A 13,973-nucleotide genomic window follows, 5' to 3' on the forward strand; every position below is an offset into this window, starting at 1 on the left:
GTGTTCTTATGCAGTCAATGTAGCGTTTAAAGCCTATATAACGCTCAAAATCAACAAAACTTTCGTGAAGTATTTCGTAAAATAAAGTTAACACCTAAACAATCAGTGTTCCTTATAGCAATAGCCACAATTTCAACGCTAGATGTGGTATGATTACATAGACTTGTGTAGATACAAAATGCTCGTTTTCATTTATTTGTGACACAATTAATTCCATTTTAATTTCCGGCGAATATATCTAACCATACGACACATGAAGACTAAATAGTACCATGTTAGTGTTCATGTGTCGTATGAATAAATATCGTTGCGGGAAATTAAAATGGAATTAAATATGCAAAACAATAATAAAAACGAGCATTTTGTATCTACAAACATCTATTTTACCAGACCACATCTGGCGTTGAAAATTCGACAATTGCAATAAGGGACACTGATTTTTAATTGTTTAACTTTATTTTACGAAATATTGTACGACATTTCGTTTATTTTGAGTAGTAAGTGGGCTTTGAGAACTAAACCGGAAGCTTAAAACTTTGTTTTTGAATGTTGTGCCCTTGTATAAACATCAACATGTATAATGCAGGTTCTATCGCGTTACTTAGAAACTGCGAAAAATTTATAAAGAATGCGAGCAATGCGTATGTGTTAATTGCAATGTTTATTGGTGCTTTGCAATTCACTTAACTACCAAGTCAAAGTATGCTTTGTAAGCTTTAATTATATTGCTAAAATGTTATCACGCATGCGTTTGTTTTTATTTGTAACCCTTATTATTCTCAGTTTTTCTTAGGAAGTTAATAAAATAACACTTAATTTTTAACATGCGATGAAATTACATGTTTAATCAATTAAGATCACATATCTTAGTTTTGGTATCCATACCGTTAAATAACAGCAGAGCGCATCATTGTTTTTTTAAATCAAGTTAAAGATCGATACGGCATTTTTAATAACGGTGACTAAGATGTGACATGTACACGTTTTTTCAGTCGACTTCATTAGTCGTGGGAACAAGATAACTTACTTGTAGGAATTAGTTAATAAGTCAGTGGAACGTGTTGCTATGTAGTTCCTATGAGTTACTTAGTAGCTCCCATGACTGATTAACTCGTTCTCACGTTTTTACTATTATAGAACATGATAATATTTTAAATAATTTAAAGTTGATTAAAGGCAGAGCACATAAACATAAACTACTTTGATAACACTTAAGTTATTGATTAACAAAGGACAGGCATGACAGATGATACACTGGTTCTAATTAAGGTTCATAATTATGTGAAGAGGACATATTTGTTGTTGTTATTAATATAAGGAAGTGAAACTTCAGATGCTGGAGCAGTACAGTATAGCATTATTATGATATACAATTTGTTTGTCCTTTATTTGTGGCAAGTGACCAATTTCCTAAACGGTACAATATAAAGAAGTGAAACTCCAGCTGCTGGAGCAGTATTGAATTTTCATTAAAACAATTAATTGGTCCTTTATTTAAGGCAAGTGACCGATTGCCCAAACAGTACAAAACAGCACAATACAAACCAACATAAACAGCACAATACGAAACAACATAAACGCATAGAAGAATAAAGATGGGGTCACCGCCTTGGAACGGTCAATTCAAAGTTGAATGTAAGCAAGATGTACTATTAACGATAATCGCGCAGTGAAATTTAGCACGCGTAGATCTTTGCAAAAATGTTAAAGTTTAGTACTACATCTTAATAATCTGCAGCTTCCTGTTGTCATGATGTTTATGAGCCTATTACTCATTATATTGGGTGTGTTAACACTATGATCTCATCAGTCACTACTGACACGTGATACTATGTATTAGGCCGAGCCATTAAGATCGGTATCGTTAACAGGATTTGAGTCCTTTTCACACATCCGGAAGTGGAGAACATCCTCAAGTGTGACTCACATGACTTTCACCGGTAATACAAGTTATTTGATATGCACTGATTTCAGCATTACTGTTTTCAGAAATACATAATAACCATTGATTGCAGGATTAATTCATGTTCATTAATTAATGTGCAACATGAATGCAACAAGTGAAGCAATTAATATCAAGGCGGCATTGCGTGCATGTGCACAATTGTTAAACGGTACTATAAGTGTTTGAATTAAGTAAAACGGTGATCATTTTGTAGGAAAAAAGTAAAACGGTAACATTTTATTGGAGACAAGTGACATGTTAACAGTTTTGTTGGACAAGTTAAAAACGGTATCATTATGTTTGAGAAAAAGAACGACGCGATAAGCTTTTTTGTCGGAATGTGCGAATGTTTTCTTTTTACAAATGTGCAATCTGTTTTGTAAGGAATTGTTTTAGTTACATTTTTGGTCATCCTTAAATGTCACGATAATATCAAGTTTCGCATTTAGTTTAACATTTGGAATGTTTGTTTAAAATAAAGTGCATCAACTTTTAAAAGAAATAACCACTTTAGGCAACCCCAACATAACTTCTAGGTATTTGTTATGCCGTATTCTTTTGAATGAATAAATTGGGGACACCCAGTTAATGTTTTGATAACCGGATTAACAAACGGAAAATCGGAATAATCAGAGAATAAAGCTTATTTAGTGTTTGAAAAAAAATACTGTCGTAACTATGTATTCAACGTTGCCACTGACACTACGTGTTTGCATGTTTATTGCATGCTCATCAGCGTGCTCAACATCTTGTGTATGCATCGAAGATAAGGCGACCTGTATCACATCAGACCCAAGTAAAATTGTTCTCAATGAGAATATTCGCGAAGTGGTTTTGCAGGATATTGAATCATCGTTGCTTAGTGAGCAAACATTTTCTACCAACCCACAGTGGTCAAAGGTAGAAACTCTTAAAATATTTGCGGTTGGATATAAATTTCTTGCCAATCGTGTGTTCACGGGACTTTCCGGACTCACCTACCTTGGCTTTCACAATGAGAACATGCACTTCATGAAAAAAAATACATTTTCTGGTCTGAACAATCTAAAAGAACTGGACTTTTCTAATAACATTCGTCTTCGGGTAAGCAGTTTTAAGAAAATCATGAATTCGACACACCTTCCGCGATTGAATAAATTAAGACTAAATGGCATGTATTCGGCTGAAGTAGATGCAATCGATGCGAACAACGATTTATTTCAAAGCGTCGCTGGTCGCGATATTAAGAGGAATATTACGCACCTGGACATTTCTAACATCAACTTTAGAGATTTCAACTTTGATGCTTTCTTTAAAAGTGGACTATGTAACACCGTACACGAAATTTATTTGAGGAATGCTACAATCCAAAACATGCACGGATTCGGTTATGTAAATGAGTCTTGTTCCAGTTTGAAGATAATTGACATCAGTGATTCACAACTTCCTAACATTTTGCGCCATCATTCAGCAATGTCCACATTAGCTTCTTTATGTAGATTAACAATATTTTACTTTAACGTAGAGGAGCTGTATATGAATGGCTTAGGCACAAAAAAGAATACTCCGCCATTGCAAGATGACCGTGATGGTGACTTGAGGTCATGTCCGTACAGATTAAGAACATTTAGCCTTGAAAACAATTTGATAAAACGGTTAAACTCCACCGTAAAACTTCACAATCAAACTCAGAAAACGATGGAATGGATAAGTCTATCTGGAAACATTCTCGAATTCATATCCCCTCAGTTTCTATGTCAATCAATGAATCTCAAATATTTAGATTTATCTGGTAACCACCTTCACAAGATGCAAGAATATTACGAAGATCAATTTAAAATACTTACTAAGTACAATACAAAGCTGAAAGTTTTGAAATTGAACAGAAACGGTATTTCTTGCATCCCCTTTAACATGTTTCTAACTAACAACGAATTAGAAGAATTGGATCTTTCTCACAATAATATTTCTTCACTAGACTTCCACATCGGCCTTCTGACAAATCTTAAAGTGTTGAATTTATCATACAACGCGATATCTTATATAGATGCTAAAGCAAGGGCTACAATGCAACAACTTGCAGCAGCGAAAAACCCGCAAAATCTTACAATAGACTTGTCCAATATGCCGTACATTTGCTCGTGTGATGATAACCACATTGAAACTATCAAGTGGATTCACAGAAATCTCGACACGTTTATTGCGCGTCCCCGAGAAGACTATATATGTACATTGCAAGGTGAACGGTTATACATTTTCCAAAATGCTTTGGAAAAGACGAATGCTTACTGTCGAGAACAAAATATAAAGCGCAATCTCGCCATTTGTCTTCCAATAGTGTGCGTCTTTCTGCTAATTGGACTTCTTATATTCTTCAAGACCCAACGTTCAAGACGACGGAAACGGGAGAGAAAGAATCTTCGTTCTCAGATTGAGTTGGGGGAGTTTCCAATGAAGTTTGTAGCGTTCCTATCATTTAGCTCCGATGACGCCGAGTTGGTCGTGAACACAATCTTACCGAAACTTAATTCAGAGTTACAGCTGAAAACGGGAACTAATCGTGTTTTGGTGTGCTCCGGCGATCGCCATTTTAGGCCCGGATATGCGCTTGGTGAGGAGATAATACGTTGTATCGAAGACTCGGCTGTCATCATTATGGCAGTGTCTAAACACTTCTGCCAAAAGGAATGGTGCAGGAAAGAAGTGCAAGAAACTTACGATCAAAATAAACCAATAGTATTGCTGTTTTTGGAAAGAGTTGAGCCTGACGAGATGGGCAAAGTTCTTCGGAAGGTGTTTAACAGGTACGCGCATGCGTCGTGGATTCCAGATACCGATGGCGGACACATTGAGCCTGACTGGCCTATATTATGCGATGCTCTTTTGGATTTGACAGTTGCGGAATTGGAGAAAAACCGTGTACATTGAAATCTCTCAAACGAATCCGGTTTAGTGGCTAAACAACTTCTATATATCAGATAATAAAGGCATTATCTGATCTTTAATGCACCTACAAAATATATATTTATATATATTTGCATTTTATTTACATTTAAGATCTGATCATTCCTATATTGAATAAGTTGTATTTTATATCATGGTTAATATAGTGAGGTACACAGACATTGGTTTAACAATACTGCACGGGTAGTGCTTATTATGTTTAAGATAATTAATAATGGATTTGGTCTTTATTTTCGATATTTTATAGATGATGGGTTAATAAGAACTGTTTGATATTGCTTTATTAAAGCTGCTAAATCGTACACGAAGTGTTTTTTTTTAACGCAAATATGCTTGTATGAATTTTTTTATTTGTTTCAACTGACATCTCCAAAGAGTTAACATACATATGCAGGTGGACCAAATCTTTTGTGTTTCGCTCTTTTTTTACCAAACAACTTCAGCTATTTTCGACTTTAATAAGAATGTTCAATGGTTTCGGGTCCTTGTGTTTACATTTTCGCCCTTGGCACGTTCGCAAATTAATATGCTATGAATAAAGTGATAATATAAGTTTGAAGATAAAATAATATTGTTCATACAAATTAATGTGAGTTTGTTTAATTAAGTTGTTTATATTGTTTACATATCGCGTTTTTATATCCTCTATAGGCGAATCGATGTATTGTTTTGTTTTCACACTTTTAAAGATTTGAATGCATGTTCGATAAGGTATTACCTAAAACAACACTTTTTATGTAAAACGATGAGATTCTTGAGGTTCGCTGATCACATTGACCTTATGGGTGGCACCAGCTACGAACTTCAAGATCACACGAATATATGTTATGAAAGAGTAGGAGCATACGGAAAGGTGTTCAGCACGGAGAAGTCGAAGGTCGTGGTGAACAACACAACTAACACCAACTAACACCAGTGCAGACATCACCATGAACGGCGAGAAGCTAGAAGTGAACAAGTACTTTGGCGCAACCCTGTCCAAGGATCGTACCAGTGTCGCTGAGAATAAGAATAAGTCGAATAAGAATTGCTATGGCGACCGTAGCGATGGCCATACAGAGCAGGTTGTTGACAAGCAATTCCATCAGCTTCACCAACAAGCACAAGCTCTTCAAGTCCCTCGTAGTCTCCATCTTACTCCACGGCTGCGACACCTTGACCTTCCACGCGGACACAAAACGAAGGATACAGTCAAACGGGTACGTCCGGAACATAACTGCAACACTTGTTGGTCCACAAGAGCCCCTACTGGCGACCGTCAAACGATTAAAGCTGGCTTTGATTGAACACGTCACCAGACACGACTCTTTATGAAGTCCGTTTTCCAGGTCACGCTAGAGAGTGGTCGACGTCGAGGCTGTCAGAAGAAAAGCTGGATGGACAATGTAAGAAAATTGACATCCCTTCCTATGGATGATATCTCAGCAGCAAACAACAGACCTGACTGGAGGAGGATTTTTTTTATCGTCGTCCCTCATTTTCCCCCAACGGCCAAACCGGTCAAGGTATAGATGATGATGATGATGATGATGATGATGATGATGATGATGATGATGATCATCATCATGATGATTTAAAACGATTATTGAATTAAAAATCATTACGCATGATAACGAAATTACAAATTATATTTAACTATGTTTGTATTATATTTCATCATACAGGTGTATTGACTTTGACCTTCCTTTAACGATTCCACTGATATGCTAGTATCCAAGCATTACGTCGTTTCTGACAATATTTTAGTACGACTTCATCGTATCATTGTATTTATATCCATAAGTTCTGGTATTTTCTTATTCTTAATATTCTGATCGTGATTTAAAACTCGTGTTTACATTATCTCGTGTTATCTGTAATACAAATGATGCGTCCTTTTAATTTATCTGAGCGTCGTGTCTTTCAATGTATCGTAATTATTCGAATTTAAGGTCAATAATTAATTAACGATGTCGGATATAATACCTGCTTAGTTTTCAGTGAAACTACAACGTTTGTGTTATACCTTACAAAGAAAATCATTGTGAAGTATATCAATTAAATGCATGTGCATCTTGAGTTCATTTTGATCACGTGAATATTATGGTCCTTTTACGGTTGTAAGTTAAAATTAATCAGTTTTGTCATAAAATGAAACAAAATTGATTAACATCACTTCAATATTATTATGAACTTCTCTTTTTATAGGGCCTTGTTCTACGGTTGATCAAATACACCTCTTTCACGTTTAAATAAAAAAAAATGACACATTCTGATAAACCATTCACATTTCCAGCATATTGATGTTCAATACTCATAGCATGAAATATTTGTTTCTTATTGAATTAATTTTAATTTTTTTTTTCAAGAAATACTCTAATGTGTAGCTTGTTTTTTTCATTCTGTTGAAACATCGTACTTGTCGGTGTTTAGTCTTGCGCCAACAACTCGAGATTCAGTATAGCTTTAACGCGGCAAGTGATATTAAGTTTGTTTAGGCTTTAACGACATAAAAATAAAGATAAGTAAAGTGCAAACGATCTTACATCCTTAAATGGACGAACAGCCGTACATCCTTGAATGGAAGAACGGCCGTACATCCCTTAATGGAAGAACGGCCGTTCATCCCTGAATAGAAGAACGACCGATCCTTAAATGGAAGAACGACCGTACATCCCTAAATGGAAGAACGACCGCATATCCTTAAATGGAAGAACGGCCGTCATCCTTAAATGGAAGAAATTAGTATTGAAAAATAACCTCTTAGGTCAACAATGTACATTGTTGTTCAAGTGGACTCATTATGTCAACTGTTATTTCGGTGTAAACCATCATATAAGGATGTAAAACGACGAGTGCGTAACAACATTAAAAAAAACTAACCACTTGAGACAACTGCGAACATAACGTTCAAGTATTGTATATGCCGTTTTCTTAAAATGAACTACATTGGGGAATCCCAATTATATTCTGGATAAAAGCAGACCAGTCTGCACATTGGAGCTTAACGGGTTATATATCCGAAATCTACATTTGCAAACGAACAAAAGGAATAATTACAGAATCGGGCGTATTTAGTGTATGATAAATAAAATTAATTAATTATGCATTTAACGGTGGCACTGACACGGTTTGCATATTTATTGCATGCTCACCAGCGTGCTCTACACCTTGTGTATGCATCGAAGATACGGCGACCTGTAAAACACCAGACCCAATTGGACTAGTTCTGAGTGACAATATTCGCAAAGTGGTTTTGCGCGATCTCAATGCATCTTTACTAACTAAGGACACATTTTCCACTAACCCACAATGGTCAAAGATAGAAATTCTGGAAATACTGGCGGTTGACGGCGAATCTCTAGGCAGTTTTCACAGGACTTTCCGAACTCACCTACCTTGGTTATCACAATCAGTACATGATCGATATAGATAATATTGCATTTTATGGTTTAGACAATCTTGAAGAGCTGGACTTTTCCATGAACATTCGACTCCATATGAGCAACTTTTTGAAGAGCATCGATTTGACTCACCTTATGCGATTGAACCAATTTAGACTTACTGGCATGTATTCGTACTACTTCACAGATTCCATCGATGCGAATGATGATTTGTTTCGAAGCATAGTTGGCCACGAAAAAAAGAGGAATGTAACGTACTTGGATATTTCTTACGTAAGCTTTGGGGACTGTGATACTAAATCTTTCATGCAGAGCGGACTCTGTGATTCCGTCAATGAGCTTTATTTGACGCATGTTAAAATAACCAACATTATCCAATTTAACGCCACAGACCATAAATGCAGTTTGAAGGTATTTGACATAAGTGATTCAAAATTGCCGTTCGAGTTGCCCCATTGTAGTACTGATAAAGTGCTTTTGTCATATTCTTGCGGGATAAAACATTATTATTTTAACTTGCAGGAGCTGTATATAAATGGCTTAGGCAAGTACATGATGACTCCAACATTGATTTTCGGTGAACGTTACTTTAAGTTATGTTTTAACAGAATTGGGAAATTCAGTCTCGAAAATAATTTGATCAAACTGTTGAACTATACCGAAGGAAACCAGGAAATGATAGAATGGATAAGTCTATCTGGAAATATTCTCGAATCCATATCCCCTCAGTTTCTATCGCCATCGATGAATCTTCAATATTTAGATTTATCTGGTAACCACCTTCACAAGATGCAAGAATATTACGAAGATCAGTTTGAAATACTTACTAAGAACAATACAAAGCTGAAAGTTTTGAAATTAAACAAAAACGATATAGCTCGCATTCCCTTTAACATGTATCTTACTAATGCAGAATTAGAAGTACTGGATCTTTCTCAAAATAATATTTCTTCTCTAAACTTCAACATCGGCCTTCTGACACATCTTAAACTGTTGGATTTATCCCACAACGCCATACCTTCCATTGATGCACATACAAGGAAAACTATGGAACAACTAGCAGCAGATACGAACTCGCACAAGCTTCTAATAGACATGTCCAATATGCCGTACATTTGCTCGTGTGATGATGACCACATTGAAACGATCCAGTGGATTAAAAAAAAATCTCGACACGTTTATTGCAAGTCCCCGAGAAGACTATATGTGTACATTTCAAGGTGAACGGTTGTACATTTTCCAAAATGCTTTGGAAAAGACCAATGCTTACTGTCAAGTTCAAAACTTGAAGCGTAATCTCGCTATTTCTCTTCCAATAGTGTGCGTTTTTCTGCTTATTGGCGTGGTTTTATTCTTTAAGTTTCGAGGGTTAAGGCGAAAGAACGGGAGAGAAAGAATCTTCGGTCTCAGATTCAGTTGGGAGAGTTTCCAAAGAAGTTTGTCGCGTTTCTGTCATTTATCTCCGAAGAAGCCGAGTTGGTCGTGAATAAAATCTTACCGAGACTGAATTCAGAGCTACAGCAGAAGACGGGAACTAGTCGTATTTTGGTGTGCTCCGGTGATCGCAATTTTAGGCCCGGATATGCGCTTGGTTAGGAGATAATACGTTGCATTAAAGACGCGGCTGTCATCATTCTGGCAGTGTCTAAACGCTTCTGCCAGAAAGAATGGTGCAGGAAAGAAGTGCAGGAAACTTACAACCAAAATAAACCAATAATATTGCTGTTTTTGGAAAGAGTTGAGCCTGGTGAGATGGGCAAATTTCTCCGGAAGTTCTTTAACAGGTTCGCGCATTCCTCGTGGATTCCAGATTCCAATGGCGGCCATATTTAGCCTGACTGGTCTATATTATGCGATGCTCGTTTGGATTTGACAATCGAGCACTCGAAAAATAATGTTTATTTAATGTGTTAAATATAACATGTTTTAGCGGCTAAAACAGTGGTGTGTATGTTCATTCGTGCACTCCGGCAGTATTAAATACATTGGTGTGTAGGCTCAATCGTGCACTTCGCCAGTATTGAATACATTTGTTTGTAGGCTAAATCGTTCACTCCGGCAGTATTGAATACATTACTTTGTATGCTAAATCGTGCAAGTCGGCAGTATTGAATACATGGGTTTGTATGCTCAATCGTGCACGTCGGCAGTATTGAATACATTGCTTTGTATGCTAAATCGTGCACGTCGGCAGTATTGAATACAGGAGTTTGTATGCTAAATCTCGTTAATTTATCGGTGCCAAACATACTAAAGAAATAGCGGGCAATGTCTCTTACGAATATCTATTGAGCAGTTAGCAATTTATTATAAATTGAATTTATATTAAGACATAAGGTCTTACAACTATTCTTTAAAAAAGGACCATAATATTTTCGGTTTGATGTATCAGCCATAAATGTTATAAAGTGACACTATATTTAACCGCTTAGTTTCGATAATAAATATTAAAGAAAGCAACTGATATATATTATAAATAAATACACAGAAAGCATCACGAGACCAAAAACACAATATTGATGGCTAAACCGGTTTCTTATTATTATTAACAACAAGATTTTAACGATTCCCCACAATATTTATATTACTGGTCATTCATCGAAAAAGAGTCTAAGTCGCAAATATCCAAAACATCTTACATTTAGAGAGTTAAAAAAAAATCACAAAGAGATTTTCAAATATATGAAAAACACAAAAGTATTGTTTTAACATAAAAACAACAGTTTTAATTGAACCTGACTCAAATTATGATACATTCATAACGTACACTAACCTTTTACATATGATCTTGTGGGTTCGCATACAATGTAAGAGTCATTTATCAATTAAGTCTCTAAATATCAATAAACCCAATTGCGCGTTGCCAACAACTATACATGTATGTCGAACGGTAATCGCCCAAAAATAGCATACCCCACAAATTGAGTCTTCACGTCACCGATTTAGTTCGTGGCGGCAAGAGCTGAATGAATTTAATTAAAATATGTTGTTCCAACTTTTTTTAAAGGCCAGTTTGAACTGCAAAGTTATTATTAAAATATCGACTGGCAGATTGACATTAGTTTTCTGCCACAGAAAATGGACCAAGTAGATAAAGGACGTGATGACTCATGTAGAGCAACATTTCCCATAAGTCACCACCATATGATGTTACATGCCAATAAACCCGGGGCATTTCCATTTCATTAGAGAAGAGTCTTGAAGGCTTCATTACATACATATATGCAACAACCAAAATCGGAGCCAATTTTGATCACAATATATGGACAAGGAATGTTAGTGCGGTCTAATTTTCAACTCTTAATAAGCGTTGACTTCCGCCAAATCTTAACATAAGTATAACTTTAACGCAGCTAGTGATATATGATTTGCTCTAGCTCTTACGACAAATAAATGAAGTACAGTAAGGTGGGTGATGCTTTGGTTTATGAAGATAAGAAAAAAATCATCGAATTAAAAGTAACGGCTCCTTATATTTTTGTATTATTTCTTGGCATATGTTATGGATGTCTAAGGAAACTAATGTTCCCATAGGCCCTTGCTGTACTAGTAGATACTTGTCATTCGAGTTTAAACCAGCATATTAGGAAGGCAACTATTTTTGGCAACGTGTTGGAACTAATAAATCAAATCACAAATTCGTATTACGTAGACTAGTGAGATATATATGATGTAAATCATTTAATATTTCTTCTGATAGACCAATAGAAACAAACATACGATTTAATAGTGAATATTTACAAATAATTGGGTTGTACACAAACATGTGTAGAAAATTTTGCGTAATTGGTAAATGGTTTATTTCTTTTTTATTTGGCAATTAGGCACGATTCACATAGCGCATGTGGTAAAAATTATGTTCTTTCAAGTCAAACGAAAATATTATAACCAAATACATTTAGATGTAAATATAGTTGGACTTTATATAATAATTATGTAATTTCATTGAGCGGGATGACATTTCACGGTTATCTACAAGTAAAAGAGTAAACGACTATCGTGCTGAGAGATAAGGCTACTAATCAGTGCATACTGGATCTGGATGAAATGTAGGTCTTCTGGTCACGCTACACTCATTGACTCCTTGATGGCTTCCGCGTAATGAACGATGCCTAGTTGGCGCTATTTCTGATGTGTTTAACAGGACAAAACGTTTGTGGTAATACAAATTAACCATTAATGATTAATATAATATGCAGCATATTTAGTACCGTATCCTTCCTTAACCATATAACCGAATTATAAATCGTATATATCTTAATCCGATTTTATATCATATTGATATATGTAATTACTAATAACTTTCTATTTTAGAAACAGCCATGCTTGTTATTCTGCTTGCTGCGTTAGTTGGTTTCAGTAAGTAGACTTTTGTTAATAATTTAGTTATGCAGGGACATGACGTCTGCAAACCTTTAATAACTTAAATTAATAATATAATATATTAAAATGATATCGAGTATTACAAGAAAACTGAGAGCCAAACGTCCAAATAAGATTCAATATTTTCCACGAAAAAGCATGTACTCGTACATTCCGCAATGACGTATGCCTCTTTATCATTTGTCAGGCATATTTCACGTATCATCTGATATACACAAGTTTTAGAAATATTAACAGCCGTCATCAATTTAACTGTAATGCCATTGTTTTCAATTCACTGCCGTTACAGTTAACGCCCAAGATGCGCAGGAGATAGCGTTCAGTGCCGGTCTGGATCATGACCTCTCTTTGACTACGGCAGACCGCATCGTCTTCAACACCGTCCTGTCCAACGTGGGTGGCGCCTATGACCCATCGACCGGCACATTCAACTGCCCCACAACAGGTTATACGTGTTCCAGGTAAAACAACACCAAATACAATTGCGATTATTATACAAATCATGTTGCTAACAGACATGAACAAACTTGCACGATGTTTGTGTTAAACTGCATAAAAGTATATCTTACTGTGCGAAGCTATTTTAAATATTAAAATTTAAACTGCAGTCTGTTTATTCGCATATCACTTACATCAGATTTTTTCTTCTATTCTCGTATTCATGATACGATTCTGTCGTATATTTCTTTATTTTTTCATTACACAATTCTTCGACACAAATTATATAAAATATGCCCTGTCTCAAAGTGTCTCGCATAAGTGGTTATATCAACACTTGTAACAAATACAACATAATTTGATCACATTTTTATAATTGTCAAGTTAGTATTACTTGCCGAAGTCTTAACATATTCCATTGCGTGTACGTTTTCAGGCTTGAAAACCAAGTCAACATTTATTGGAACTTTACAATTACTTTATATGCCTATGAATCCCTGTTAAGGCGTTATTTTCTAGTACAATTGATCACATTGATAAGTAAAGAATACTGTTTACTTCAATTCCACACGTTGGCTCCTCAAGACAAGTCCGCCTGGCTGGAGCTGTATCATAACCAACAATACATCGCCTCCGTGTACGGCAAAACCACCAACGAATATGCTAGTGTCAGGAATTCCGTCATCCTGCAGGTCAACAAGGGCGGCCAGGTAATGCATTGTGACAACATACAGACTGCACGGGGAATTGATAAATATCTCAAGACATGGTAACAAAGGAAAGAACACGTTGAACCTTCACTTGTGATCAAATGCACATAAATTAAAACTTCATCTGCATTAGCAGGGGAGAACCCTATTATACAATGCCGCACTTTATTT

The 13,973-nt window shown here is 35.8% G+C and overlaps 1 protein-coding gene and 1 long non-coding RNA gene across 7 annotated transcripts in view; one reads left to right on the forward strand and one right to left on the reverse strand.

Moving 5' to 3' along the window:
* Window positions 1–13,973, reverse strand: part of LOC127857575 (uncharacterized) — a 193,690-nt gene that overhangs the window by 117,565 nt on the left and 62,152 nt on the right. The gene's annotated exons all lie outside the window — the stretch shown is intronic.
* LOC127857576 (uncharacterized) overlaps window positions 1–13,973 on the forward strand; it is a 74,722-nt gene that overhangs the window by 54,170 nt on the left and 6,579 nt on the right. The gene's annotated exons all lie outside the window — the stretch shown is intronic.

This window comes from Dreissena polymorpha, chromosome 14 (genome assembly GCF_020536995.1).
Source record: "Dreissena polymorpha isolate Duluth1 chromosome 14, UMN_Dpol_1.0, whole genome shotgun sequence".
NCBI lineage: Eukaryota > Metazoa > Mollusca > Bivalvia > Myida > Dreissenidae > Dreissena > Dreissena polymorpha.